The sequence below is a fragment of the Panthera tigris genome, chromosome A1, assembly GCF_018350195.1.
Source record: "Panthera tigris isolate Pti1 chromosome A1, P.tigris_Pti1_mat1.1, whole genome shotgun sequence".
In the NCBI taxonomy this organism is placed as follows: domain Eukaryota; kingdom Metazoa; phylum Chordata; class Mammalia; order Carnivora; family Felidae; genus Panthera; species Panthera tigris.
In genome coordinates this window covers 52,096,362-52,109,411 of record NC_056660.1, presented here as the reverse complement: position 1 = coordinate 52,109,411, position 13,050 = coordinate 52,096,362, and the positions used below count along the sequence as shown (strand labels likewise).

The following is a 13,050-nucleotide window of genomic DNA, read 5'->3' as shown; positions in this document are numbered from 1 at the left end:
TCCTTGATAGAGTTAGGAGTTCCTTAGTGTTTTTTGTTTTTTTTTTTTAGCTTGAAGAGATATGAAAAATTGACTTGTAGAGCATTTGAAAGTTTCATGCCCGCTCTCTGAGATCTCTCTGTTCAGTTGTGCCTTTTTTTCCCCCCTCTAGGCACACTAGGCAGAGGTTGTGCCCACTAGTATGAGGCTTTAGTGGAGCACCAGTTCTTGCCCTCAGCTCCTAACTTACTTTAAAACTCCATAGGTCATTAATATAAAACTTGGTTATAATTGGATTAATGGCTTTCCTTTCTATAAATATGTATTCAGGAATGTTATGTGTTCTTGTCATTGTGTCTTTAGTGAGATCTATGGATTTGATAAAGTTTCCCTGCATGCAGCTCTTTTACTGCATAGCAACCCCAAGGCTTGTCATTATGGACCAATCTTCCCCCATGCCCCTGCTCCTCCTGAGGGAAGATAAAGGCTCCAGACACTCTCTGGATAGTGAGCAGTATTTCCTGTTATTAGTATAAGGAAAAAAATGCTCTGAAGAGGAAAGAATAGATTTCACAGATGATGACCTGGGCTTTCTTCCCATTTTGCTGTATTTGTGTTCCTTGAGTCATCTCATTTACACCCATGGCTTTAATAATCATCTACCTGTATGTCAGAGATTATAAAATAAAATCTAATCTTTGTTTGGCCTCAACTTTTTTCCTTAGCTGTACATGCGTATTCCCATCTGTCTATTTTGTACCTTCACCCAAGATCCTATACCTTAAATTCACCAGAAAGCATAGTGTTTAAATAAATGCTTAGTTCTGGAGACAGATTACGTGGCTCCAGATTTCCCTGTTTCCACTCTGCCCCTCCTTTCCCTACCCAATTCATTTTCACCATACTTGAAATTGTCTTTTTATAAAATATAAATCAAATTATATAAGTCTCCTACCTAAAACTGTCCAGTTTTTTCCTGAAATACAATCCGTTTCTTCACAAACTAGTCAATGTTTGCCTGTTCTGCTTCTCATTCTCATTCCCATTCCCCCAGCTCATCCTGCTCCAGCCATTTTGGCCTTTTTGTGTTTCTGAAACATGCTGGACTTTTTCTCTCTGCTTAGAATGTTCTGTTTTCAGATCTTTATATGGCTGACTCATTCTGTCATCAGATTCAGAGAGGCCTTTCCTGATCATTGATTCTAAAGAAGCATTCTGCTTTTGTACCTTCTACTTCCTTACCCTGTCTTATTGGGATACCATAGTAATACAGTCATGGCATGGTGAAGCAGGATAGCATGTGATTATGAGCACAGGCTCCAGAATCAGACTCCCTAGGATTGAACTCTGGTTTTGTCTGCTTACTAGCTTTGTGATTTGGGGGAAGATAGTTAACCTTTTTGTAGTTCCATTTTTTGTCTTCTGTGAAATGAGGCCAAAAGTAGTACTGATCTTATAGGTTGTAGTAAGGGTTAAATGAATTAAAACTTGAAATGCCCTTGTAACAGAGCCCACAGCTAATGCTGAACCAAGGTTATAGAATTTTTGTCTTCCTAGCCCTTATCAGCCTGAATTTATCTTGTTTGTTTACTTGCTTGGTCTGTTTGTTGTCTGTCTCCTCCATTCTAAACTCTAAGCTCTGCTGCCTATTTCCTTCACTTGCAAACGCCAGCACCTAAAAGGTGCCTGATAAATATTTGTTGAATAATTAAATGAATAGGTAAATAACGTTCAATAAATTACTTAATCCCTTGGAGCCATCATTTTCTTTATGTAAAATGTGGGTGATGTGTTCTTGGGAGGATTAACAAATAATTTTATGGCCTTGAAACAATATGTAGCACCAAGAACTAATAGAGGTATGTGTCTAGATAATTGTATCCATTATCCATTCACTCAAAAGATGGTTTATCCTCTTACTTTCTTCCTATCCTCCTTAACGGCTTTACTACTTATCTGGTAGCCTAAGATAAAAACTTCAGCCCTCTATGTTTCTCTACCCTGTCTCCTCATCCTACGCCTAATTGTTCAGTATATTCTTTCTAGGCTACCTCTTAAATGTCTATGTAATCCATCTCCTCATCCTGCTAGTTTAGATCCACCTGATTTCTTGCTTAGCCTATTTTAAACAACATTCCAACTGATTGCTCTTCTTTCCACTCTCAACTCTCAATCATCTGCCTTTTTGTTGCTAGAATTCGAGAATATAAATTTGATCACCTCACTCCCTTGCGTAATAACCTTTGATGATTCCCCATTGTCCTCAAATTTCTTAGTAAGTATGTGAGGCTCTTTACAATATGACTTGAGCTTTGGCCTTTTTCTGTCCTCTCCAGCCTTTGTCCATGCTGAATTACTCACCGGGCCCAGATTCACCATGGTGTGACATAGCCTTGCAGCTTTGCTCATGCCTTTTCCTTTACCTTCACTGGTCCTTCCCATTAGTCTCTCCTTTTTCATTCTGCCTGGTTAATTCCTCCCCAGTTGTCACTCTGTCTCTGAAGCCCTCCATGATTTCCTAACATATTCCCATTCTTCTTATATTATTAGGGATCACATGGCGTACTGAGCAGTTCCATGACTGGCATGCTGTTAATCTACCACCTAGCTTCTTTTTTTTTTTTTTTTTTTTTAATGTTTATCTATTTTGGGGAGACAGATAGATAGAGTGGGAGAGGGACAGAGAAAGAGGGAGACACAGAATCTGAAGCAGACTCCAGGCTCTGAGCTGTAGGCACAGAGCCTGACGTAGGGGTAGAGCCCACGAAGTGCGGGATCATGACCTGGGCCAAAGTCAGACACTCAACCGACTGAGTCACCCAGGCGCCCCTCTACTGCTTAGCTTCTTAAAGCTAAAACATATTTTTAAAAATGCACGCATATATGTATCTGTGTAAAATACATGTATGTGAAGATGTGTGTGTGTGTGTGTGTGTGTGTGTGTGTCCTTCTGTGGAGCCTGGCAGATGGAAGGAGTCCTTATACTGTAATATTCCATCTGCATCTTGGAGGGAACTAACCAGGGAATTAAGATTTTGAGCTTTCTTGAAGCTTAAAGTACAAAGAGTTTATAAGGATAGGAAATCCAAGATTCTTGGCATTTTCTCCAAATGGGGAGAGCAGAAGGATTTCCTGAAGTTCTCCAAAGTTGTACTAGATTGGGAGTAAGAAAGGGGAAAGGAGGAGGCCATGTTGCTGGGCTCCTGGACAAGATTTGTTTGAGTCTCTGAACTTGAACTGAGCATATCCAACCTGTCTCCATGCTGACTCTGAGCTGAGGCTCCTTTTTGGTTCACAGTTCTGCTCTTCCTAAACTGTCTCCAGACATGCCAGTACCACTCAGATTTCTCCTGCCTTTCGGCTTCCTCAGCAACACCTCTGGTCTTATTGGCCTTGGCTATTGTCCCTTCTTGACCTATTCTGGCCTTTTTTTGCTTCTCATGATTCTGCTCTGACAAACACCATGATTCCTGGTATTTGACCCTAGCCTGATCTGATGACTGATTCTGCTATGCCCTTTGGTTTTCCCGGAAGGGGAGCTTGTAGACTGTCATGGGAGCCTGATGATACCCTGGGGCCAGACTGACAGCCAGGTGTGCTCAGGCCCCTCAGCTGCCTGAGGGGCCCTTCTCTGGGTACTCAGCTAATTGGGGATGGACAGTTACTGCAGTTTTCTGTCAACTTGTCTTTATTGTATTGATAAGATATTTTAGGAGCCTGCAATGCATGCTAATGACTAAGCAGTAAGGTTGTCAGGAAGATTGTGAAATGCTTGAGAACAAGGAGAACGTCTTCGGCTCCTTTTGTTTTCCTTTCTCATGGCCCTTCAGCATACTTTAGTCCTCAGTAACTGTCGTCAGAATGAATAATAATTACAAGGCGGCTGGATCACAGTTTTTTGTGTTGTTTTATTTTGTTTTAGATTGTTCCTCCTGGTGAGAGAATGATTTAACTATTTAACTGTAGTGAAAAATGTATAGACTAGTCCAGAGATTTTTGATTATGCTTTTTTCATGTAACAATAGTTGTTCTCTTATACTATTGAAAATTTGCTGTTGTTAAGGTTATTACATTTTAAGAAAAGATATAAGTCCTTTACTCCTTTTTGAACTGTAACAAGCTAGGAAATAGCATGTCATAGGTTGTTTCCTTCCACAAAAGATTGGGATCCCCATTGATGTCCCGTAAACTTCAAGGCTGATCTTTTCCTTTGGGGCAGAAAATTGGGGCATTTCTGTGTGGAATTGAAATGAAATATATTTGCTAAATAAAATGGAATTTACTCCACAGTAAAAAGAGTAGTTTTATCCAACACAGGCAGTTAAATATATATGGGTCAGCCCTTTCTAAAGACTACAAAAGGGACTCTGTTCCTCTTCAATTTACGTATGCAGCTCAACACTAGGATTGTTTGTGTTAAGAATTTCTAGGTATCTCAGGAAGAATTTTCAGCATCACGATTTTTAACTACAAATGCATGGTTAGTTTAATAAACATGCACACACGAAACTTCCTTTAAAATTGTGTTAATAATATGAGCTGTTATTTCAAAACTCTGCTCTCTGTTTGAAAGCTTACAAAGCAGACTGTGCCTTAATCTTTAAACAGTACTTTTGGGAGGTAAAGGGAAGAAGGATGGCTGCACAGGCCTTATTTCTTTATCTGGTTCCACTTTCCATGTCACCTCTTTAAGGGGGAAATTGTGACTTCTTTATTCTTGCAAATGTTGAAGCACTTTCTATTCTGTGCTAAAACTAAGATGCAGCATAATATAGTTTGTATTTTTTTTTTTTTAATGCCTCGATATTAGACCCTGAGACCAGTACCTGTGTGATGTTTGGGCCCTAAAATTTTGCATTTAAAATTTTGCTCATTTCACATAAGTAGCATTGTTTCCTTACAGTTGAAGATGCCTGCTGATTATGCATGAGGTAGAAAGATGATCATGTATACTTTCTGTAGTTAGCACACTTAAAGATGGAGCTTTTAAATTTGTGGTTCTGGTTCAGACTTAGTCTTCATATCTCAGGTTAAAATAGCCACCCTCTTTTGGGAACCTGAGTAGCTCAGTCGGTTAAGTGTCCGACTCTTGGTTTCGCCTCAGATCATGATCTCAAGGTTCGTGAAATTGAGCCCTGCATTGGGCTCTGCGCTGTCAGCGCAGAGCCTGTTTGGGGTTCTTTGTCTCTGTCTCTCTTTTTGTCTCTCAAAATAAATAAATAAACTTAAAAAAAAAAATAGCCACTGTCTTTGGGTTGGCATTTGCCAGGGTGATGTCTGTGCTATGGTTTCCTGAAAGGCCACTTTAACGAATGATCTTTGGAAGTTACAAAATATTCTTGAGCGTGTATCTAGAACATAGTCGGTGTTTGATAAATATTTATAAATTTTGTGCATACATATCTGCATGACTTCCTGTATCTTTCCGTATTTCCTCACCATGTTTTATTAGAAAATGCATGTATTAATAAATATTACAGCAATGTTCTTAACTGTACGTACAAACTGTGTGCTCAGCAAACCTAGCTTGTGTTTTACATTACTTTATAACATAAACAGGTGCTTATATTACTTAAGAAGGAATCTCATGTTCAAGCACTTCATGTGATTTCAGACATGGTATTTGGACTCAGACTTGAATTCAAATCCTATCCTTGAACAAGAGACAGTCTTTTTAAGCTTCTCATTTCTTATCTTTAAAATCAAAATAACATCATTTTTCACAAGGTTGACATAACAATTCAATTAAAAAGATTGGGGCTTCTGGGTGGCTCAGTTGGTTAAGTGCCAGACTCTTGATTTTGACTCAGGTCATGATCTCACAGTTCATGAGATCGAGCCCCACATCAGGCTCTGCACCGAGAGCAGAGAACCTGCTTGGGAGTCTCTCTCTCTCTCTCTCTCTCTCTCTCTCTCTCTCTTTCTCTTTCTGTCTGCCCCTCTACTTCATGTTCTCTCTACCTCTCTTTTTTTCTCAAAATAAATAAATAAACATTAAAAAAAAAGATCTTCTATAACAAGCATATAGCAATGTGCTTGATGCAAGTAAACATTTAGTAAATAGTGGCTGCTGCTGTTATTTTTGTCACCATCATTGTCAGTAGTCATCAGGCTAGTGTTAAATAATTACTATAATTACATTTACTCTTGGTAAATTCCATCATAAAAGTTCACTTCATTTATTTATTTATTTGATGATGGGCTGTTTCTTTCTTTCTTTATTTGATGATGGTCCAGAAAACAGAAATGTTGTCTTGAGTCTTCTGGAGGGAAGAATGCTTCCTGTTCTCTCAGTCTGCCTCATATTTTTAATGTATTTTTGTGGGACCAACTTGTGTGTCTAGGATTGGCCATAGACCATACTTTTATGATGAATAAATTCTCTAAGAATATAGCATTTTCATAACGGAGTATTTAACTTTAAAAAGAAAACTCTTGAAGAAATACTGGCAAGTCACACAGCTCAGCAGCAGATAAAAATGCATAGGCCACTTCCCAGAGCTTCCCTAGTAGTTTATTGTATTTAAAAAAATTTTTTTTAATGTTTATTTTTGAGAGACAGAGACAGAGTACGAGTGGGGGAGGGACAGAGAGAGAGGGAGACACACAATCCAAAGCAGGCTCCAGACTCTGAGCTGTTAGCACAGAGCCCGGCACAGGGCTCGAACCACAAACCATGAAATCATGATCTGAGCTGAAGTCAGACACTTAGCCGACTGAGCCAGGCGCCCCTTCCCTAGTAGTTTAAAAAAATTTTTTTAATGTTTATTTATTATTGAGAGAGAGACAGAGTGTGAGCACGGGAGGGGCAGAGAGAAAGGGAGACAGAATCCAGAGCAGCCTCCAGGCTCTGAGCTTGCTGTCAGCACAGAGCCTGACACGGGGCTTGAACTCACAAACTGCGAGATCATGACCTGAGCCGAAGTCGGACATTTAACCAACTGAGCCACCCAGGCGCCCCCCACCATCCCTAGTAGTTTAAAGACCGAATGCTCCCCACCGTCCTCCTGACACATACACAAGAGTTAGATAGATATGGGTGAACACAGAGATGACCCTTTGGAAGCAGATGAGACAAAGGCCCCTACCACCAAATACAGTTTTGAGCTTCTTACAGTCCTGGTCCTCTCTGCCCTCTTTCCTTGAAATATGCCCCTTTACCCACCCTGCACACATAAGCACAAGGCAGAACACAGTACTTGGGCCTCTCCCTGTTCTTCCCACTCCTGTCAAAACTCATGTTCCTGAAGAGCTCATGTTACAAGCTACTCACTTAAGTTATGTGTAATCAAAAACAGGAGTTTGCAAATTTAAGGAATCTCTCACTGGTGAATTTTGCTTTAGAAGAAAATACTTAGGAATGGGAAAGAAATAATGGGATGTTCTTCCCTTCCAAACCCTACCTCTCCTCTGTTTAAAGTAAGATATTTTTCTAATATCTAAAACTCAGAATGAGCAGATATGCAATTGGCAGTTATATAGACAGGCAACTCTACAATAAAATTCCCCCTGTGAATGGGTTATTCTTTTTTAGGGTAAGTAAGTGGTAGTTATTTTAAAAAAATTTCGAGACTGGGGCGCCTGGGTGGCTCAGTCGGTTGAGTTCGACTTCAGCTCAGGTCATGATCTCACAGTTTGTGAGTTCGAGCCCCACATCGGGCTCTGTGCTGACAGCTCGGAGCCTGGAGCCTGCTTCAGATTCTGTGTCTCCTTCTGTCTCTGCCCCTCCCTCACTTGTGCTCTCTATCAAAAATAAATAAATCAAAAAAAAAAATTTCAAGACTCATAAGTTTACTTGGTTTTCTTACATATCAACTGTTCCTTTAGTATAGGTGATCCTCACTTTGCACAGTTGTGTACGACCATAAAAAGGCTATTCAGGTTAAAACCATGAAAAGCAATCTTAATCATCAATGAGTAAACCAAGTTGCTTTATAAACTTTGATAATTTTTGTCAAAACATTAAATCTCTTGTTATCAGTTATAAATGTATATGGAAATAAACAGTAAAACTAATTAGTGTGTTAATATTTACACAGTACAATTTAAAACATTAGAAACATTGCAAATTAAGGTATTTCTTTGTGAAAAAACCTGTGGAGAATAATCTGAATAGTGCTTGTCTTTGTATCATAACTTACGATATGAAGCCAGTATCTTTTCTGATGCCTTGACGAATTGCCATACTCCTAAGTTTGCATCAGCTCCCAACATTTTATCCTTAATGTTTTCAATGTCATGAAATATCTCCATATTGCCTTAATGTGAAGTTTTTTTACCAGCCTGTCACTTCCTCTAGACATCTTTATTCTTTTCATCACAACTACTTCTCTTATTTATGTCAATAAGTTTGCCGCTCCCAAGTTCCTCTGGCATTGCTAGGGTCTCTCAAATAGTGACAGTTTCAACATTTCTGTGGTCAGATCTTCAGTAACTACATTTACAAATGGATCCAGTTTTACTTCTAGCATTGATCACTTTACATTTCTTTGGTCCACCGTTTTTGTTGGCCAGTTCTGTCTTTTGATTATTCATCCTTGTAAAATGTATGTGGCAGCACTACATGTTTTACTGTCTGTCTGTGAACTGAATAACAGATGCAGACTGACCAATCACTTTCAGACTTTGAAAGAAGTGACCTGATTGGTCACTGATGCACATCTGTTATTTATGTAGTGTTTTGTGAACTGAAAAGCGAGTAGTGAGATTTTTATTTTATGCAGTTTCATGCAGTTAGTCACAGCTGATATAATGTGGTAAGTGTGAACCACATTGTTAAGTGACTGGGGTTACTTAACTGAACTGTGGCAACTGAAATTTACGCATATAAGAACCATGTACAGCAAGGATATCTATGCTGGAAAACTGTCACATAGGCCAGATTATAAAAGCTGATCCAGATCCAAAGATTGCTTTCACTTTCTTTTACAGTTACTACCTCAGCGAGCAAGTAAGGGAAAGATGTGAAATCAGATACATGGAAGGCAGGTAGATTCACTTCCCTGGTGTCACCCTGTGTCCTGAAGATGTTTCTGAAGTTTAGTGGTCTCAGCAACCCACTGGGCTTGATGCATTTATCCCTTTTGTGGGGATGCCATTGAGAACTAGAGACACAAAGTTAATTGCTCAAGTTTTCACAAATAGTTAATGGCAGCATAGCACTAGAGGTTAGGTCTTTTGGTACTTTGAGCACATCTTACTACTCCTGTGTGATGGGCTATGAGAAAATGCGGACTGAGGAACTTTCCATTGTTAAAGACGCTCTACTCTATAATACCTCAGAGGTCAAACCAATAGGACTTTCATCTCTCTTACTGCTAATAGGGACAGGAACAATCTTGCACCTCTGTAGCTTTTTGGACAAGGAGCCCTAATCCAGAATGTATATATCAGTTAACATTGCAAGCTGAAAAATCCTTTAAGCTTCTCCTAGATTCTAGCAGAACATACTTCTGGTATATCAGTTGCAGCTCCCACACTGCTTTACGAGGTTTTCTCTGACATAATGAAGCCTTTGGCCATCACTGCTACTTTGAAAATCAAAGCTTTTTGGTCTCTAATGGAATGTTTATAAAAATACTCCATTTTGAAATTTGCTCAGGAAAAGGAAGTATGGTAAATGATGTTAGAATTCCCTCTGGCTTGCCTTGGCATTGATTCATTTAATGTTATGTACTCTGGAAATATCTGGAATTAGTGTGAATCAGAGTATTAAAACCCAAAGTTAAATAAGCCATTATCTTCATTGTCTTCTTTTATGGAATTATCGCATCAGATATGCAGTCCTAATTGTTATTTCTATATGACTTGATTAATTTCTCTTTGCCAAATTTAATATAGATACCTTTGTGAGCTAAAAATTCCTAATAACTATGTCAAAGTCTTATGTTTCCATTCTTTTGCTAAGGTTGAAGTGCAAGTTTTTTTTTTGTTTTTGTTTTTGGAAGGAGCAGTATAAGATGGCAAACCTGTAGTAAAAAACAAAATAAAAAACCCACAAAACTGTACTGTGTATATGTTGTCCTCTGTTGCTTTCTTTGGTGTCAGTGAAAAAAAAAAAAAAGAAAAACAGTCCAAAGTATGAAACATTCAATTTAGTAATATAACAACTCATAATACTTACATGTAATAGAGGCCCATGGACCCTTCGGCCCATCCTGTCCTGCGGTGTTGGCTCTGTCTTACTGTGTCAGGCATTGATGCATCTTAAAGTAAGAAAATAACATTTATTCAAGAAGTATTTAATGAGGACTACCGTATACCAGGAGTTGTTCTAGGGGACTAGCAGTAAACATAAGATGGCCAAACTCCCTGCTTTCCTGGAGCTTATACTTTAATTGGAGAGAGAGAGAGACAAAAACAAATTACATTGATTGATTAATTAATTGATCAGTTCCATGGCTTTCACTGTACATTTCTGTTAGTTTGCCCACCAGTACAAGCCTCTTATTAGCATGGTAAAAAGGTCTGATCACTCAGAGTATTATAGACTTGTAAAGTATTGAAATGGAACTTTGGGGAATTGAGGGCAGTGACCTTTTAGAAAACCGCCAGCTCCATCAGTGACTTCTGCTTGCTTGTCCCTGTCATATGTGCTCCATTGCTGGCCTTTGTTGTTGGTTCTCATGGCACTTCAGCTTTCTCTCTGAAGTAACACAATACATGGTTAGGGCTGTCCTTTTGACTTCAACTCAGAACCATTTATTAACTTGCTTCTTTTCAAAACATAATTTAAAAATAAACAGAGGGGCAAATGTAGCGTCTTAAAGTGACATTATATTTGAAATTCCAGGCTGAAACCTAGAATAAGAAACTATAAATATTTTGGGAAATATTTCTTATTTGTCACTTGTCTTTCCTTAGGTAAGCCTCTGAGTTCCCAAGGACATCCTTTGGTAATAGCTGACTTACTATCTAGTAACATTATTCGATTTTAAATCGTTTGATTTTTTTCATTTGAGTTTACCTTTATTGTAAAAATGCACTTAAGAAAAAAATTTTTGATAAGCTAATTTTAAGGCTGTCACTTTTGCCGTTCGCATTAAAAAAACATGATACACAATTTCTCCATTTAAAAATATGTGGGTTATTTGATTATGCCACAGTGGTTACAGTCAAGAACTCACTAACATTTTTGCTGATGTCCTTAAGATCTTTGTTCACTCTTTAAAATTCTCTCACAGAAACTACAGCTCTTTCAACTATAGCATTTACAAACCAAACATTTGTCTCTAACAAAGAAAGAAAAACTACTAGCATTCATTTAACCAGATATTCATAGTAGTAAACTTTGTCTTTAAAATAGGGACGCTTATTATTGTATTTGGTTTTGTTTTTGTTATACCTGTGGTTTTTGCTTTGTTTTTTAGAAGGGAGTGTGCTCTTTCCGGGAGTTCAGTTAGTTGCAATGAGTAGATCAATATTCAGTACCGTGTCTTTTAAGGCCCTTTCTAACTCTGAGATTTTATGAATCTATATTTACCTTTGCCCCACTTTTTTTTTTTCAACGTTTTTTATTTATTTTTGGGACAGAGAAGACAGAGCATGAACGGGGGAGGGGCAGAGAGAGAGGGAGACACAGAGTCGGAAACAGGCTCCAGGCTCCGAGCCATCAGCCCAGAGCCTGACGCGGGGCTCGAACTCACGGACCGCGAGATTGTGACCTGGCTGAAGTCGGACGCTTAACCGACTGCGCCACCCAGGCGCCCCACCCACTTTTTACTCTTAGTGACCAGCCAGAGCAGGGATTGTGTCGGAGTGAACTACAGCATGAATTGGGCTGTATGTAGGAGAAGGTGTTGGGCATTGAGTGAGAGGCATACAACATGTAGTGGTTGACTCTAAAAGGTAGTTGCTGTGGATTTCCTCTCCTTTATGTTTTTTTTTTTTAATATCTAGTACATTTTCTTACTTGTAATACTTTTATAATTAGGGGGAAAAGGAAGAAAAAGATAAACCCATAGGTAGAAACAATTTTTAGAAGTTACCTTGTTGGGGCACCTGGGTGGCTCAGTTGGTTAAATGTCTGACTCGATTTTGGCTCAGGTTATGATCTCACAGTTCGTGGATTCAAGCCCCCACATAGGGCTCTGTGCTAACAGCCTGGAGCCTGCTTGGGATTCTCTCTCCCTCTCTCTCTGGCCTTCCCTAACTTGCTCGCATGCAGATGTACTCTCTGTCGCTCACTCAAAATAAGTAAGTAAACTGAAAAGAAGAAGAAGAAGAAGAAGAAGAAGAAGAAGAAGAAGAAGAAGAAGAAGTTGTTACCTTCTCAAATACTTCCCTCCAGACAATCCGTGAATTCTTCAAGACGGATCAATATTTAAGTCATGAAAAAGATGATTAAAAGGAGGCTTTTTAAAAACTTCTGTGGCAAGAAATATTTTTCATGGGGTTAGAATGTAAGGCTTACGTTTATTGGCTTGTAAGAAGCAGTTTTCTTGAAAGATGGAATTTTCTTTGGTGTTCAGATGGAATTTAAGGTAGGCATTTTATATCCATTGGAGCTGGGACAGTCTTATTGATCTTTGTATCCCCCACTCTGGATAATACCATGAGCCTATACTAGGTGCTCAGAAGCGTTTTCTGAGCTGAACCCAGTACCCATTCTTAAGGGAATAATGAAAACAAGATAATGCTGAGTAAAAGAAGTGAATTTTTGATGTGTTCTTTTTCATTTACTCTCCAAAATGTTCCTTTCCAGGAAATGTAAAAATGTTTTTATGCGTAATATATTGGAACCACAGGTACTGCCTTTGTATTTCAAAGTTGGAAGAAATGAGATTGATGTCCCACACAGTTGTAAAATGCCAAAAATAAGTAGAAATGAAATGAATTAAAGCCCAGTGTTCAGAAGGCCAAGTAAAAGCTTCAGATCAAGGGTGGCTATAATTGAAAGGGTCCAAATAAGTATTTAAAACCACCCCTGCTGGGACTGCTAAGATTTCTGAATTTCAAATTGGCATTTTATGTTTGACAAGGTGACATTGTACAAGAAATGTATTGTAAAACACTGCTGTACGATAGGAAAATGATTGAATGTAAATATTTCAAGATGTGGACCACTGTTCA

The 13,050-nt window shown here is 38.7% G+C and overlaps 1 protein-coding gene across 2 annotated transcripts in view; it reads left to right on the top strand.

Annotated features, from left to right (window-relative positions):
• Positions 1 to 13,050, top strand: part of OBI1 (ORC ubiquitin ligase 1) — a 41,592-nt gene that overhangs the window by 24,891 nt on the left and 3,651 nt on the right. The gene's annotated exons all lie outside the window — the stretch shown is intronic.